The sequence below is a fragment of the Culex quinquefasciatus genome, chromosome 2 (genome assembly GCF_015732765.1).
Source record: "Culex quinquefasciatus strain JHB chromosome 2, VPISU_Cqui_1.0_pri_paternal, whole genome shotgun sequence".
Taxonomy (NCBI): domain Eukaryota; kingdom Metazoa; phylum Arthropoda; class Insecta; order Diptera; family Culicidae; genus Culex; species Culex quinquefasciatus.
Genome location: NC_051862.1, coordinates 216,012,136 through 216,027,913, shown reverse-complemented (window position 1 = coordinate 216,027,913; position 15,778 = coordinate 216,012,136). Strand labels below are relative to the sequence as shown.

Sequence of the window (15,778 nt, the reverse complement as noted above, 5' to 3'; positions counted from 1 at the left end):
TTTACATCAAACAATTCACTAAAATTTAAAAGATGTTTTAATTAATGAGAATTTCCATGTCAAATAGGGAATCGGTTGTACCCGACACTTTCCGATTTCAATGAAACTTTGTAGACATGTTATCCTACGCTTATATAAGCCATTCTGGTGTATATGGAGCCAGTTACACTTGATAATGACATTTTAGAAGGGCGTAAGTGTTTTCAATATTTTTTTTATTTCGTAATTTAAATATTGTTGTATCTCGAAGCCATTGCTTCGTATCAAAAAGTGGTCAAAGACAAACTTGTAGGAAATTTTAAAGGCTTTCCGAAAAAAATACACTGAAACAAAAAAACTCTCCACTTTTAGGAGATTTTTTGATTTTTATGTTTAAAAGTAAAATTTGAAGGTGAGCCCACGATTTTTTTCTCGTTCAAATTTTTTGTGAAAATAGCCTAAGATGTTACAAAAAGACTCATGCAAAAATGCAGGATGGAGCAACTTACCTAAAAAATACAAAAATCCTTTTACTGAAACTGTTTTTTTCAAAGGTGCTCTAAACATCAAAATTTGCAAAAACCGAACACGAGAGTCGATTTTCCAGACAATTTTACATAAAGGTCTCCATATTGACCATTGTCCTAAGTCCAATCGTTGTAAAGTTACAGCGGTTTTAAAAATAAAAATGTCGAAAAAATAGGTTTTTGGCAAATTCTATAGGACAGACTTGATTTTTCAGTCTCGAAACTATTTTTACCGGAAAGCTCGTCCAATTACCCATAAGTTTGTGACCACATTTCAATTGGATGTATGGGCTTGCAGATATAAGCTAGTTTTTTTTTTATTTTTAACGAGCTATAAATTTGATAAGTGCAGTGCTTCTGGGGACGCGCAGTCCTGTTTTTTCGCGATAATTTTCGTCGTAAATGATCGTAAAAAATATTCTAACTGGCAGTTTCAGTATAAACTCATCAAACTATCGATGTTATGAAGAGTAAAGCGTCATTTATTTACTATTTTTGAAATTTGCTCGCGTTATCTAAATTGTAAAAATAGTAAAAATATACGGATAAGTCCAGCCCATAGCACTACTGCTCGGCTGGCACGCGTTCGATTAAAAAAAACTTTTTAAATAATCAATTATCTATCTTTCCGCAGCCGGCTGCCTAAGATTTAAAATTTCAACCGATAAACAAAATGCTCATGGTCACATCACTGCCACTCGTGAATCCTGACCTCATACCCATCTACTAATAACCCCCTCAAAACTCATGTGATACTTTGTCGGAGATGCAGTCGATTGGGCGGTCTCTATCACTCAAGTATCGGACTAACATTCCCATCCACTTCCCCGTGACCCTACCACTGGTCGTGGCCGGCGCCGGTATTGATCAGCATGATAGGGGCCTTTGAGAAGTTGCGAAGCGAGGAAAGATAGCTCCCACTTATCTTCCACGGCTCGTGGATGTAACTTCTGGAGGTCCTGGTCAATAACGGAGTAGCAACTGCGGGTGGGCACCTATGCTTATGCTTATTTTTAACGAGCTATAAATTTGTTATCTGAGCAGTTCTCTAGGATTTCGGTCATTCGTTTTTTTTTGTATTTTTTAATCCGACTGAAACTTTTTTGGTGCCTTCGGTATTTCCAAAGAAGCCATTTTGCATCATTAGTTTGTCCATATAAATTTCCATACAAATTTGGCAGCTGCCCATACAAAAATGATGTATGAAAATTCAATAATCTGTATCTTTTAAAGGAATTTTTTGATCGATTTGGTGTCTTCGGCAAAGTTGTAGGTATGGATATGGACTACACTGAAAAAAATGACACACGGTAAAAAAATGGTGATTTTTAATTTAACTTTTTGTCACTAAAACTTGATTTGCAAAAAAACACTATTTTTATTTTTTTTATTTTTCGATATGTTTTAGAGGACATAAAATGGCAACTTTTCAGAAATTTCCAGGTTGTGCAAAAAAACTTTGACCGAGTTATGAATTTTCGAATCAACACTATTTTTTCAAAAAATCGTAATATTGGCCGCATAAATTTTTCAACTTCATTTTTCGATGTAAAATCAAATTTGCAATCAAAAAGTACTTTAGTGAAATTTTGATAAAGTGTACCGTTTTCAAGTCAAGAATTGCTCTAAAGTTCAGGAAATTTGGAATGAGACTGACCCTTTGAACTTTTTTGTGGCTCGTGTATTGAGATTGAAAGTGGTTTTTGGTAAATATTATCAAACCAAATTTCAAAATCTTGCATGCATGATATAAATTATAAGATTGAATCGAAATGACTTTACAATTTTTAATAAAATGCATCGATTGAAAGTTGTAGGTATTTTAGATTTTTTTTGGATAGCATACAAGCGACGATCTCTAGGAAACTATTGGTTCAATATTCAATGTTAAAATATTAAAAGTTTTTTGAAATTTTCTGCTCTTTTCAATAAATATAAATCAGAATTTTCAATAAACTTTGGAGAGGGCTCATAACATGGATATTTTTAAATGATGGGTTAGATTTCAAAAATTCAAAACAAATCAAAACCACTTCTGTTCACAGTACCCCCTTCTAAAACTGGATCGAATACCTGTTACCTCGAACTGGGACGCGTCATTCAAACAAACAAAATCGATTTCCGTCGGCGTTCATTAAAAACTTCATTTTCCCGTTCCACCGCCGGTTTTTCAAGAACACGGAAATTGTCCACCCTTCAACCCTACAACTAAAACAATCAACCCGAAAGGGGGTAGAGTACCTAGTAGTATAGTATGGGAAGGAAGGTAGTAAAAAACAATAAAACCCCCTCCAGTCACAATATCACAAGCGATAAATATCTCTGTTTGTGGCGTGGTGGCCATTTAAATGCACTTTGCTCTCCTTCCTTCTGCTCAGTTCGTGTGAGGTGAGCTAAGGCAAAAGTCCAACAACACATCAATTTGGACTTCAGAGAGAGATAGAGTGAGAGAGGGGTGGGACACGGCTTATCGACACGCGGACTATGGTCATTTCCCACACTGACGATTCATTTTATTTTTTTTTATTTTTCACGAAAACCGTGGCATGTCACGCAACCTGACAATCATCATCATCATGGTATCAAGCAAGAGGTGTACCGTTGGCTGGTCACTAGATCACGTTTTGATGAATCGGAGTGACTTTAACGGCAAATTTACAGTTAAATTAAACATATAAATATTAACATTAATATAGATTCCCACAGTTTTCATGTAATTCGAGTGAAATTTTACATAAGTTAAAAGTAACTCCAGCTTACAACAAAAGGACACACCTTGAGCAACTTTGCTCACATTTACAAGAAAACTTATAACTTCACAAAAAGAAAACAAGTCGTCGTTTTGCCCCATTGACCCACCCTAGAAGTAAAAAACACCTCGAAAGTTGCCAACAAAAAGGGTTAAGTACCTACCTACGGCCAGTCAAATCGCGAAACTTGTCAACTTAGGGGCAGCCTGAGTGGCAGGACACCTGACCAGGGGCTTTTCCTCACCTTTATTCCAACCGTCCAACCAGTCAACACAGTTCCATTCCAAACACGTTGGTCATTTGTGTTTTTTTTTATGTTTTGGGTTTTCCGCTATTTTTCTCGCACTCTCTCGCGGGAACCATAAACATTGACACAGACCGAATGTCGTCGTCTCCGGCAGCAGTTTGTGGGCTTGGTTTGACTTGACCTGCAACCAATAAGTCTGGTCAGGCGGAAAAATGACGACGACGACGACGACGACGACGGTGACCATTCAAAGTGGACTGAATATTAGTCAGTGAATGGCTGTTCCGGGGGGAGAATTTATGACCTGCTTGGAAGGGTGGAGAATTTTTCTGCTACCCCTTTGCTGTTTTGTGCACATTGGCTCAGTTTTTGCTGTTTTCGCTTTGTTTACGGAATTCAGAAAGCAAGTGATTTGATTCCTAATTATTAAACTGTGAATTAGTAATTTGATACAAAAAAAATAAATAATAAAAATAAAAAATAAAGAGGTAATTCTGAATTATACTTAAGTGCTTATAACCTTATGACCTTTATGACAACATCGGGTCTGGAAGTCTGGTCTGAACATCATTTTCATCAAATATCTGAGAACCGTAATAAAAAAATGTACCATTATCAAAACTTTTGTTAGGGTTCTAGATTTTTTTTCTATCCTACAGACTATTGTCAAAAAAATGTTTTAAGATTTTTGTTGGAATAATTGACTGAACTAAGCATTATCAATAGGGACTTTCAGGACTTCAAGACTCTCAAACACTTAAAAATTTGAGAAATTTTCAGTAACTCGATCAATGTTGGTTTTTGCGTATTTTTGGCCGAACACTTGAAAGCTTAAAATTTGGAAATCAAGGCCCTATTTTTAGTGTTCTGTGTTTGTTCTATCCTAAACCAGCCAACAATATCCATATGTTGTGCAGTAACAAGAGATTTAAAAAATCCTATAAGTTTGCTCTAAGACATTGAAGAAGTATAGGCAAACGGTTGCTGAGATTTAGCCTCCGAGATATAACTCGAAGTTCAGGGAAACCTGCACTTGTCAGAGCATTGTATTTGACCTGGTAAAGTCAGGGAAAGCCAGGGAATCTAGGTGACCTTTACGATCCTCCAAAATTAAATTTAAGATAAGTTTAAAATTAAATTCAATTTTATTATCTTTATTGGAGATAAATTATTCAAATATCGTTCATACCAAACTTTCCAATAAATTGATAATGCTGGATTTTTTTTAAATATTGATTATCGAAAAATGTATAGTGAGAATGTTTGCGTGCAACTTTTCGGAGTGCTATGGTGAATCTCACAGAAACTGCACAAAAAGTTTTAATCCATGTTGCTGATTTGACAGCTCGATAATATTGTTTTTTTAATTGCTGGGATGTAATTTAATGAATTCGTAAAACTTTAAGGAATTCATTGATTCAAACTATGCCTGATAGGTTTAGATCGCACAAAAACATGGTCCATTTCATTTTTATTAATAAAACTCGTTGGAGAAAATTTAAAAAAATATCGAAAATTAATTTCGTTTAAAAGGCGCCTGAACATTTTTTTCATGAAAACAGGAAATTGTTGAGTTGGCTTATGACTAGGGTTAGTGAAATTTCACGATTTCGCGGACAGCGTGAAATCCGAGAAATTTGGCTTTTTCCGCGAAATCCCGTGAAATTTTATGCTTGTGGGAATTTGTAACGATATTTCTTAAAATAATTTATCAGACTCAAATAGGAATGAAAATAATCTTATGAATTACTGTAGGATTAAGCAAATGAATACCCTGGTTCAATTACTAATACAGGGTTAGTGATTTTTGACGATTTCGTTGACGGCGAGAAATTCGTGAAATTTATCAATTTCTTCAAATCATTTTTTTTTTAAATAACAACATAATAAATATATCATCCATAAAGACTGTTTAAGTAAATTTTAATAGTTTTCAATTGAAAAGCATGATATGTACCATTTGAAGAATTGTTCAGTTTCTTTTAGAAACTAACTGAATTTAGTAATATCTTCGTTCGCTGCAATAAAAATTTTACTGCTATTTTATTTGAAACAAAAAAAAAATAAATAAAAATGAAGAGTATTTCTTTAAAACTGTTAAAAACATTTCAGATTCTTTCTGAGTCCTAACGATATTTGCTTATTTGGGTGGATGATTCCCGTGAAAGTTAGAAAATACTACTTTTTATGTTTTCTGTTCTCATTTTCAATAATAATGTTGAATTTGTTACAGATTACATTATTTTTGCCTTTTGATTTTAAATTTAGTTTTTGATAAGTGAGATGAAAACGTTAAAAAATATATTTTATGTGCTAAACTGCCGTTCTACGCATAATTGTCCCATGTCATTTTTGGACGATTCTAACTTTTTATCATTTTTAAGCTTAATTTTACGTATATATATAAACACATAAAATCTAATATTTTGTTTAGAAAATCATTGAAAACAACACCAAGTCTGTTTGTCCCATCGTTGAACTTCTACGCATAAGTGTCCCACCAAGTATTTTCTATCACGAAATCATGAGTTTTAAGAAGCATTTCATCTTGTGTACCTGTTTAGCTGTAAGAGGATTACAAATAAGGGTGATAAAATGTTAACCGGGGTGATTAGGGACATACAGGGCGAATAGGGACCCACGGGACAATTATGCGTAGAAATCGATCGAAAAATTTCAATCGCGTTTTTCTCAGTTGCCCTATTTTGAACATGGGAAAATTATGCGTAGAACGACAGTAAATGTCGAAGAAAATTCAAATTATTTTTCTCTTTTTGGCTGGACAAGACTGTTAAATCTTGCTTTGATATGAAATTTAATAAAATGTAAAATGATAAAACAGAAGTAAATGCGCGAAAACTTTTTAGCAGTGAAGCAGTTCTGTAAATGAGAATACGCATGCCCTACATTTTGTTTCAAAAAATATATAGAGCTCATTCATAAAACAGGTTGAAACTTTTTTGAAAATTTGAAGGATTTTTTTGTCACGTTCAAATTTAGTGTAGATTTTTGAGTTTATCGAAGAATAACATATAATTACGCATAAAAAGTAGTTTTCGTGATTTAAACATAAAATTTTCAGAGTTATTTTAACTTTTTTCACGTTCCGCGAAATTTGCGTGAAATTCGGTGTTTTGAAATTGAGGTCCCCGTGAAATTTGCAATTCTTGAGCGTGAAAAATCACTAAGCCTACTTATGACCAAACTATTTAGAATTCTCAAAATCCTTTATTTAAAAAAAGGCATGTGAAGTCGAAAAATATTGCGTTTTTCTCATGTTATAGACGCTTAAAGATTGATTTAAAAAAAAATGATAAAAAAATCTCTCAAAATTAATATTTAAGGCTATAAATTTTTCTGAGAAACATTGCATATAGTTTCTCGTTCTTAAGATAAAGATATTTAAAAATAAAACAAAACAAAATTAAGGTTTTAAAGTCCAGACTCGATTATCCAAAGGCCTCGGAAAAATTACACTTCGGATAACCGAATCACGACTTTTTTTCTTATTAGCTGTCTTATTTTTAATTGTTGAGCTTAAGTTTAACCCCTAAACTGCACTAAAGTGATTTACAATTTTAAATCCAAAAATGACGGCGATCAAATATAGAAAAATCCATTTTGTAATTTAATAGGCAATCCATTATTCAAAACTGACTAAAATGGGGTCACGGAACTCGAAATTGATGTTAAAAGTTAGAAAAGAAAATAATACGAAAAAAATATTGTTTTGGTCATGAATCGATTACCCGAAGGCCCATTCAAACCTTCGGATAATCGAACTTCAGATAATCGAAACTTCGGTTAATCGAGGCTTCGGATAAACAAGTCTGGACTGCATAGAAAAAATCTTTTTGAAAAAAAAGTTTTCATAAATAATTAGTCATGGATACTTTTTTGAAAAAAAAAACCAAAAAAAAGGTGGTTTATTTTCTCAAAATCAATATTTAACCCTCTACTGGCCAAATTTATTTTTCGACAATTTTTATTTTTCCCTTGTTTGGGAGGTCATTTTAAGCAACTTTTGTTCTAAGAAAAATGTTACTTTTCTTGTTTTATTTTTAGTATTTTAACCTGCATTTATCTTGTTTAATTTTCTAAAATTTTAAGAGTTCTTCTTTCCAGTGCTTTTTAAAGATCAAAAATTTGTTGAAAAATGGATGGAGATTTTTTAAATTGAAGCCCATCTAGAGGCGGGGTTGGGTTGTAGAGAATTAAACGGCTGTAACTTTAAAAAAATCGATTATTTTTGTTTAATATGTAATTTTTTTGTTAGATTGATTTTTGCCGTGATTTTTTTTTTTTTCAAAAACTCATAGCTGCTATTTTTATTCTTGGAAAAATTGTTTTTCTCTCCACTGTCACGTTTTATTTCATAAAAGTTTATTTTTTACGACATCATCAATTATTTACACTCGGAAAACCTCCTTTATTTCTATTTGTTTCCCTCTCGGAGGCTATCTCTCAATCATCCCTGGATGTCCAAAAGGGTCAATCTTGAATGTCCAAAAATGGTCATGGTTTCTAAATGTAAAATGTTGTGATATGAAGGTGAAATAAAAATACATGTAAATTTTAATAGTGATACCATATTTTTCTGAATCTTCAATAAATCGTTCAGGAAATCTGTTTCCATGATACTAATTGTAGTGTATTTTTTTTTAATTTTTGGCTTAGATGATATTGAACTGATATCCGTGGACGTCGATAGCTAATGACGTGTTCTTCCTCACAAGCAGCGAAATTGTTATTAAGACTTTGAAGCTATCTTGATCGACCTTGGCAGTTAAATTGAAATCACTTAGCCATACCATACTATAGTACCTACAGAAAAAGGCACGAAAGTGTAGCATGTTTTGGAATCATTTATCTCCCGAAACTTGGCACACAAAATTACAAAGTTATGCTGCAGTCGGTTATTGTTTGGGAAAGTCTTACTTTGAAGACACAAGAAACAGCGCCATCAATTAGAAGCGAAGCTCGTGTTTATGTTTTCGAAAGTGTTCAGTTTTCCCATACCAATCCCAACGATCTATCTCTCTAAACCTGATATCTCGACCTGCTTCTTCCAGCTTTCAAGCTCTGAGCACGTGGTGGGATAAGATCTCTGCATGCAAAGCACGGGCTGTCCGCCACCACTCATTAATCAGACAATCGAAGCGTAGCGATTTTCCCACCGTAAATCCCTCAAGCATTGAGACTCTAATTTAACTATTTGTGCTTCGATCAACTGCGGACTAAAGCGAAGAGCAGAAAAAAGTAAGCCACCTTATAGAGAAGAAAAAAAAAACACTCGAGCACAAGTTCAATGACTTTCGAGGAGAGATTCTTTTTTTTTTGCTGAACTGCATCACCATACTACACAACACAACTAAGCCGGCTTGACTCACAGCCAGCAGCGACTTAGCTAATACAGTCTGCTGCATACGAAATGATAATTATAGAGGAAGCGAGAGTCACTGCTGGGTTGGGGCTTCAAATGAAAGTGAACTCTTGAAGGAAGAATGGTGGCGAAAAAAAAAGTGCATTCCACTAGTGCATGCCGCGACGATGACACAAACTATATGGTGATGAGGCGGGAATCTGCGGGAATCTGAGAAGATGAGTCGGTTTGGTGCTAAGTCAAATCTCGACGCGGCGGCGGCCTCGAAGTGGGACAGTTTGAGTGTAGTGTTTTGTGAAGATTGATAGTTATTTTAAGAATCGTTTGGTTTAGGTTTACCGAGCAGGGCGGGGGACGATTTATTGCTAGGGTTGAGTTTCAAGACATCTTGGGAAATTGGTGGAATATTCGGTTGTAATATTCTGTAATTATCTTTGAATAGTTTAAATAAAACTTCTACCTAATTGTGATAGTAAATAATACAAACAAAACCATTGCTTTGCTAGAAGACGGTGATTGCAGACTGGATTTCGTCATGTAATGTGATGATTGTCTATGCACAAGTTGCCTAGGAATTGATAATTGGGAATAGAACCAATTCCACCTGAACCTGATTGAGGAAGTGTTGATGCTTCACTTTTTTTAAGGGATAAGGGAAAATCTCCACGGTATCCTCAAACAAGTTTAGTTTGGAGTTGGACGATTTTTGAGCAGGCATAAGGTCTAGAATACGCTCTAAGCAAGCGTTGCGATCATCGGCTGAACCATTTGAAAAATACTTTCATTCTGCACTGTAAACCTACTGGAGTTTCAATATTTTGAACGAAATTTCAGAACAAGTAAATTTTATCGAAATTCATATTAGACTATTCCCAGATAGAATTCACTGATTCTTCCCTACTTTCTCCCCGCTCTAAACTGCATTGCAGACTACAACAAACAATTTAAATTCAATTTGAAGGGAGCAATCACGCCATCAAGACAGTTTGTTTGGAAAGTGATGCTTGAGTGATTGCCATGGCACTTGCTGCTACCTACTGAATACTGCTGTAACCAAATCAAACCACGATACACAGAATGACTCAAAGCAAACCCCCATTATTCCCTTATATTATTATATTGATGCATCAGTGGCAAAATGCAACTTGCAACTTGGTCCTCGGCATCGTCATTGTTGTTGTTGGTCAAATTTAGCACTAAAAAAAACTAAATTTGTATTAAATATAATTTGAGGTAATTTCAACAAAATCGATTGATTTTAATTGATTAAAATTTAAAAAAAATTAACAAAAAATATTATTAATTATACTTTTCTTCAAGTGTACTCAGGCAATATGTGTGTGGCATTATTGTCTGGTGCAAGAGCCCATTGAAGCGGAAATTTCACTGCTTTGGCTGCTCATTGTGGCCTTGCCGAGGCCTGAAAGTTTTATATTCACTTAGTTTTTTTTACACGACTGGCAAAATTTTAATTACCTTGTTCGATACCCTTCGCATTTTGTTTTATTTAGGTTTTTGAAACTTTTCATTTGTTCAAATTTTTTTTTACTATAATTTGTTTTTATTAAAAAAAAAACAACAATCGTAAAAGATAAGTCAGATATTTGAAGGGCAAATGTTTGACTGCATCAAACGGATGTCACGTGTAAAGAATACGGCATCGTTATAAAAGGTGAAAGTTGCAACTCATTGAAGAATTGAGGTTCTTTTTCATACAAAATGCAACACTTTTACAGCAAGAAAAATGTGTAAAATAAATCAAAGTGAAGAAAAAGGCCCAATCCATAAAAGTCTCACTTTTTGCAGCTGCTAAACCGAGCTCATCAAAACATACACACTACACACAAAATACACTGCAATAATTCGTATAGCATTTTGTAGGTTACGCACATAAATTACGTAACGCCTTTATCTTTTCCACTCTCCCGGCGTCCGAGTGTGTGCTTCCTCCGTTGAATATCTAATAAAAAACAGTCAAGAGAGCGAAAAAAAGTCTCCATTAGTCAGAGACAACGAAAGAAAAAATAAAAACGATGTTCATCCGTTTAATGGCACGAGCCAGTTTCTAAAGCTGTACAAATTTCACGCAGTTATGTGTGAAGGCGATTATCGGCCTCGACCCATCAACGGCGCTTGTCATAGACAATTGGATTGTTATCCTCGCTTTCTGATAAATTTGTTTTAACCAAAATTATTGAAGCTAGAAAATCCACTTGTCTGTGATAATTTCAAAGCAAATGTTGGCATTTATGGAAGCGTTAAAACTTTTTTAAATTACTTGCAAGTTTTTTTTCTCTACCCAAACAATCAGCTTATCTGTTTAGCAGATTTTTTTGTTCATTTCAAAAACCTCACCGATCCATTTGGGAATATCAATTACCGTGGCTCATTGTTTCGCTGATTGACAATCGAACGTCATCGGACACACGCAGTCCAAAAATAGTAGGCTTTGGCGGTGGTGGCTGATGGTTGCATTGTTGATTAGAAGCTAGCTAGCAAGCAAGCGCATTTAGTCTGGGATTGCAACCAGCGTTGGTGATGACGCCTACTATGCGAATTTGTTGTTGGTTTGTTGCGCGGGGTTGTGATGTTGTTTGCTGCTTAGTTATAAGTACTGAAATCGCACGAAGAGGTGCTCTAAGCAATTAGAAGGTGTGCTTGAAAAATTTGCTGGCAGGCTAGGAAAATTTGTGTTGTCGTGCTTTTTTCTTGAGTAATTTTATTTTTTTTCTGTTTTCGAACTTTTTTTTGTTTAACTGTTTTTAACAATTTATTTGTGTACTTTTAAAACTTTATTTATAGTTTTTCATTTATCACATTTTTAAGAATGGGGGGAAATGGGAATGAGGATGAAATATAAATAGAACAAGTTTTCAAACATGTTTTGTTATGGTTTTGTTCTGTTTCAAACAATTGATCTTTAATTCTTTTTTTTTAATTTTTTTCCAATTTTCTTCAAATTGAAAAAGTTTTAAATTAAAATAAGTACTCTCCTAAAAATTAACAGTCCTTCGAAAAATAAAATTAGGCCGATGCAAAATTTTACAAAGTTTTTAGCCCTCGGCACTAGGGAGCCAAAAAATAAAAATGAATATAGAAATTTAAATAACAACCCAGAATTTCAACATTTTAATGTATTTTACAGCAGTACAGTCCGTTTGCAAACAATAGTTTTCCAACAATTAAAGTCTTAGCGAAAATATGTTTTTTTTTTTGCGGAAAAAACTGTTTGCAATTTAAAAAGTAGTATTTTGTTGTTGTGAGTTTGTTTTTTTTTTTCAAGTATTTAAGTAGTATTCAGTTTTACATTGATTCAAACACGAAAAGATCCTCCTATATTTTAATTTCTGGGATAGTTTAATTATTATATACATTTTGTTTAGGTATTAGAATCAGGATTGATTTCAGTACATTTTTTTATCGTAGCATAAAATATATTACAAGAAAATAAATCAATGATTTTTCATAAAATAATACCATTAGCATTTGCATTTTTTCAACAGAAAAAGTTATTTCATAAATAAATAAAGATTGAAATTTTAAAGATTAATGTTGGAACTTTTCGCTTTAAAAAAAAGTCAGAGTAAGGGGCAAACATTTGCACTAATTTAAAATTGCTAATATTTTCACAAAAGTTACCTTTAATTTGAAAACGGTGCACTTTATCAAAATTTCACTTAAGTACTTTTTGATTGCAAATTTGATTTTACATCGAAAAATGAAGTTGAAAGTTGAAAGTCAAATTTGTAAGGAAAGTTATATGGACAAACTAATGATGCAAAATGGCTTCTTTGGGCTTACCAAAGGCACCAAAAAAGTTTCAGTCGGATTAAAAAATACAAAAAAAAAATCGAATGACCGAAAGCTGAGAGAATTGCTCTTTGTTTTTTTTTTAACTGACTTTTTATTTATTTATTTATTTATTTTTATTTTTTTTTCAAGGTTTCTGATTTTTGGCTTAAAGGTCAGAAATAACTCACTTATCGCCGAGCGAATCTTTGCAGACTAGAGCGCGCAACCATTCGCGAGCGAACACGATTTTCACTATTTTCAATTAGCTTTAAGGGGCTACATACATGTAAATCGGCAAAAATGTCAGAGGTTGGTTTGAGCACAAACTTGAACTTTTTTTAAACTGTTTTCAGGACATTAAAATGTAAATTTTCAACAATTAACAAAATAAATTTTAAGACATTTGGTTGTAGAATTGCCGAGATACAGCTATATGAAGTCAGCATTTTCAAAAAAAAAAAAAAAACGGGTGCCAGGATATCTCAACACAGCATTGACCAAATCGGCTCAAAATTTTGGTGAAGACTCATTAAACCGGTCCTGTGTCCATGACGAAGGCCGATTTTCAAAAAGTTTATTTTAAAAAAAGATAAAAATATTTTTCTATTTTCATATAAAAAATGAAAAGTTTTCGATTTTTGTATTTTTTTAAAATGCAAAATTTCAAAATCGGGCTTCGTCATGCACACGGTATATGTCTTGCGAGTTTTCACCACAAATCAGCCGATTTGGTCCATCCCATCTCGAGATATCGTGGCACCCGTAAATCAACTCTGTGTTCAGAGAAAAACGCTCGCAAAGTTTGACAGATCGCTTTGCGCATGGCAAAGTTTTCAGCTTAACTCGTCTGTAACTTACTTTAATCATAAAATATATTCATGAAACTTTCAGGATTGATTGCAAATGATCTTTTAAGTAGATTTAATAAATTTTCTGTAATATGAAATTTTGTGATTTTTCACATGTATGTAACCCCTTAAGTGACATATCGCAATCGGTCTATTCTGAGCCATTCGCTGTACTGCCCGGTTGGAGTGAGAGAGTGGAAGCGAAAGAGAGAGTATTCAGTAGCGATTGGTGTGGAAGTGACAAACGATAGGAAACTGTCAGAGCAGCTTATAAGTTTATACCCCAACACAGTTAGTTTGGAGCTTTAATCAAGCAATAAACTCTCCATATGCTGAAGATATGTATTTGATTAGAATAAGTATATTTCCCGTTATAAAACATATTCAAATATTCAGAGAATACACTTGATATCTTTGCCCGATTTTTTATGTTTTTTTTTTGTGCTGTATCGTAAATAAATTAGTTTCCCTGATTGGTTATTTTTTTTTCAATTATTTATTTCCAATAATTAAAAAAATTGGTTTGTTCCCTGGAGATGGAGCCACACGTTGCCGTCGTTTCAGGGCTATTTGCAAAGATGGTTTCCGATGTTGATATATATCACACATTTATATTATATTTATATACTTGTGTTGATAGAAATCACAACTATTGTACTATGTAAAATTGCAAGATATTGATTTTTTTTTATTTGCATCTCAATATTCTTGTTTGTAAAATCTGCTTTGAACAGGTTTTAATCTTTTTGATACGTCGTTAGCTTAGGTAGAAATTCATAAAGCACAGCAACGCTTACACAAAACAGTAAGAGAGGCCTCTTCTAGGCATTGTGATTTTTTTCGTTTTTTTTTCAAAGTGGGTGTTAGGTTAGGATTTGGTATTTTGATAAATTAGTTGTGTTGCAAGGCACTCAGAATAGTTAGTATTTTTTTGTAACTTTAGGTTGTTTAATAGTTCCAGACTCCATCTGTGTGTAAGTGAGTTAAGTAATGCTTTCAGAATCTCTGATTTCAATTTATGTGGTATGCTAACCATTCGGAATAGTCAAAAAAATCCATAGAGTCTCGATCAATCAGTAATGAAATGATATCGGACAAAATTCGTTAATCTGTTGAACTAACGGTTTTCGGATTATGGTTGTATCGACCATTGTTGCGAATCGAGGATCTACTGGAGTTTTGACGATCAAATGGAGCCTAACATTTCAAAGGGACACATGGTTTTTGTGAACAGAGATGCATCTTTCACTCAAATGACAGTTTACATAATGTATGATAGGGATACACTCTTGTTTGCAGAGCTTCTGTGCCCTAATGAAATGGAAGGCACGAAATCCGTAATAACAGTTCAATGGAGCGCGTCTGAATTTGTGGACAGACAGTCTATCCGTTTCGCTCAAGTGACAGTTCACGTCAAGTAAGAGGGGAATAGACTGCTTGTTTACAAATGCAGATTCGCCCTATTGAACTGTTACTACGGAAATAGTCGTCTTAACAACGAGTGTTCAACTTGTAAAGTATGAACTGTTCAGTTATGTTTATTGGGTTAAAAACAAGGTAAAGGAATGTTTGGCATTTGGGAGTTTGAGATTCAAGTTTCTTTCAGAAAGTTTAGTTTAGGTTGTTGATAAATGTTTGTTTTCCGTAAATAATAGATTGGACTTTAATCAATGGTTAAACTGGTCGAAGTGTACTATTTCATTTGCACATCTGCTTCTAGTTGTAATGTACGATAAGACTACTGACAGACGCGACAGGACGGGGCCCAGAAAAAAATGCATCAAGGTTTATATTCCATAGACAAGTTAGTTTTCATCTTTCGGTTTCCAGTTTTTTTTTAATTTCCTTTAAATTTGAAATACATCATAGGTGTCCTTTGTATAAATCTCCGATTATTTACATTTTCTTATTTAATTAACTAATAATTTAATTTCTTCCGGGCCTTTTTACTTTGAATCATAATTTCAGATTTCCTTTATTCAGTGTTAAACTTAGATTAACGTAACTGCTTAAGTCATCCAAGTTCTTACTACTCACACCTACACTAATTTTCTTTCACCTTCCCCCTCCTGATCCTCTATATCTTCCGGTGGTGTTCATTTGGTATGCAATACTAGTTCGGCCACTACCCTATTTTCCACAAGAAACCGGACTTGGACTGACTTGAGGCCGCGTCCCCCACCTTGCTCCGTAAAACGAAAACGAAAACGAATAATTAAAAAATTTGATTTGTTTTATGTGCTGGAAATTCT

The 15,778-nt window shown here is 33.8% G+C and overlaps 1 protein-coding gene across 1 annotated transcript in view; it reads left to right on the top strand.

Moving 5' to 3' along the window:
* The window catches only part of LOC6036013 (blastoderm-specific protein 25D), a 31,602-nt gene that overhangs the window by 2,986 nt on the left and 12,838 nt on the right, over positions 1-15,778 (top strand). The window lies entirely within an intron of this gene.